The sequence below is a fragment of the Heterodontus francisci genome, unplaced genomic scaffold (assembly GCF_036365525.1).
Source record: "Heterodontus francisci isolate sHetFra1 unplaced genomic scaffold, sHetFra1.hap1 HAP1_SCAFFOLD_955, whole genome shotgun sequence".
NCBI lineage: Eukaryota > Metazoa > Chordata > Chondrichthyes > Heterodontiformes > Heterodontidae > Heterodontus > Heterodontus francisci.
This window is the reverse complement of record NW_027141275.1, coordinates 218,234-221,094: the sequence shown is the minus strand read 5'-3', so window position 1 is coordinate 221,094 and position 2,861 is coordinate 218,234.

Here is a 2,861-nt window from a genome sequence, read left to right as displayed (position 1 = left end):
AGGGAAAGAGAGAGGAAGGGGAGAGGCAGATCGGAGGAGAGAGGGAGGGCTTGAAGATGAGGGAGGTTGGGAGAGAGAGGAGAAGGTGAGGGAGGAAGGAGTGAGGGAGAGAGTGAAGGATGAGGGAACTGCTGTGTTTCCCAGGAGTGACAACATGTTCCAGTGATTTCTGGCTGCAAATTGCTTCGACATTTGCTGAGAATGTGAAAGGAGATATCAAATGTTTGTTTTATTTCTTCCTCCCTCAGTGGGCTGTGAAATACAGGACCAACGTTTCTCTCTTGTCTTCACCATTGCCTCGTCCGCCTTAAACTTATCGGCCTTCCCCAGCGGCTTCCTCTTTGATTACTTCGGTACCATGGTAACCCGCATCCTGGGCATGTAAGTCCTTGACCTTTTCCAGGTTATCACAGGTTACAGATTGCTGGCTTGGGGGTGGAGGACAGAGAGAGGAAGAATGGGGTAGGAGGAGGTGGAGCAAGAGACGGGAGGGGAAAAAGGTGGAAGGGAGGGCGGTGCGAGGGGAAGATGGTGGGAGGGTAGGGGCAAAACTCAAATTAAAATGCCATTCTCGGCGTCGACAATGCACTCCAGTCCTTGCGGTGCCCACCGGTCGCGGAAGGCCCCAAGCGTACCGGCAGACACCGCATGCTCCTTCTCCAGGGACACCCGGGCGCAAACGTAACCACGAAAGAGGGACAGGCAATCGGGAGGACGGACCCCCCGATGGCCCGCAACCTGGACCTGTGAATTGCCACCTTGGCCAGGCCCAGGAGCAGACCGACGAGGAGATCCTCCTCCCGGCCCAAGCCCCTCCGCACCGGGTGCCCAAAGATCAGGAGCGTGGGACTGAAGTGCAGCCAGAACTTGAGGAGCAGCCCCTTCAAATACTCAAAGAGGGGCTGCAACCTCGCACACTCCATATATAAATGGAACACTGACTCGTCCAGGCCGCAGAAAGTACAGCTGGCCTGGGAGTCCGTGAACCTATTTAAAAGCCTATTGCACGGGACTGCTCTGTGCAGCACCCTCCACCCCAGGTCCCCGATGTAAAGGGGGAAGACTCCTGCGTAGAGAGACCTCCATCGGGGATTCCCCTCGCTGCCAGATGGCAACGCGGACCGCCAGGGCGTGTCCGGCCGGCTGACGAGGGCGAGGAAGTGGAGAGTGTGCAGGAGCAGCCCGTACAGGAAACCCCTCCGCACCGATTGGAATGGCACGGAGGGCATTTCCGATAGGCAGCTTGGGTTGTGCGGGAACGGCTCCCAAGGAGGGCTTCGGGGCCTGGGTCCGATGAGCAGTTCCGGCCGAGCGGGGGGTCAGATCGGCCGGGTTCGCTCCGCACTCCCGAGCCCCCTCGCCACCCACAGTGAGGGGCGTCCCGGGGGTTTCGGCTACTCCTCCGCCCGCCGGACCGTCCCCGGAGTCGGCCGCCCGGACAGCCGAGGCGCTCTCCTCCGCCGGCGGGGGAGCGCCCTGACTGGAGGCGACCATGTTCCAGACTCGGAAAAGATCCCGGTAAAAGACAGGCAACTCCCTCAGAGAGGCGCGGCTAACGGACTCCACCGGGAGCTGCGTGTCGTCTTGAAGGCAGTGACACTGGCGGAAAAAATACGTCGCCAGCGCACACCATCTGGGAGGACGCTCGACGTACAGGTATCTCTGCAGGGTCCGAAGGCGGAGAGTCGCAGCGTGGGTGCGGACGCACACCAGCGACTGACCGCCCTCCTCGATCGGGAGACTCAGGACCGCGGCAGAGACCCAGTGTTTCCTCTTGCCCCAGAAGAAATCGACGAGTTTTTTCTGGATCTTGGTGGCAAATACAGGGGGCGGGGCCAAAGTGACCAACCGGTACCACAGCATGGAGGCCACCAGTTGGTTTATGACCAACGCTCGGCCCCTGTAGGAAAGCACTCGGAGCAGTCCTGTCCAGCGCCCCAGCCGAGCGGTGACTTTCGCCTCCAACTCCTGCCAGTTTGCCGGCCAGGCTTCCTCAGCAGGGCAAAGGTGGACTCCCAGATAGAGGAGGTGCGTGGTGCTCCACGCAAAAGGTGTCATCTCCTCCGGCAGGGAGTCCACCCGCCACTGACCAACCAGGAGTCCGGAACATTTCTCCTAATTGATCCTCGCGGAGGACGCGGCAGAAAAGGTCTGCTGGCAGTCGCGCATCCTCCGCACGTCAACGGGATCTGTGATTGCGAGGAGCACGTCGTCGGCGTAAGCCGAGAGGACGACCCGCATGGCCGGCTCACGCAGAGCCAATCCCGTCAACCTCCTGCGAAGCAGGCACAGGAAGGGCTCCACGCAGATGGTATACAATTGGCCGGACATGGGGCACCCCTGACGCACTCCTCTCCCAAATCGAAGGGGCGCCGTCAAGGACCCGTTAACTTTGACTAGACACTCTGCGGCGGCGTATAAAAGTCAGACCCGGGCCACGAAATGCGGCCCGAGTCCGAAAGCGCGCAGAGTCCCGAAAAGGTAATCGTGATCCACCCTGTCGAACGCCTTCTCCTGATCGAGGGAGAGAAAGGCGACCGACTGACCAGTCCTCTGGGAAAGATGGATCAGGTCCCGGACCAGGTGGATGTTGTCCTGGATGGACCGGCCCTGGACCGTGTAGGACTGGTCGGGGTGGATCATGTGGGCCAGCACGGAGCCCAGGCGGGTAGACATAGCCCGGGCAAAGATCTTATAATCCGTGCTGAGGAGGGAGACCGGACGCCAGTTTTTAAGCAGGCGGAGATCGCCCCTCTTCGGCAGCAGGACGATGACCGCCCTGCGCCACGAGAGGGGCATCTCCCCGGTCGCCAGGCTTTCCCCCAGGACCCACGCGTAATCGTCCCCCAGGACGTCCCAGA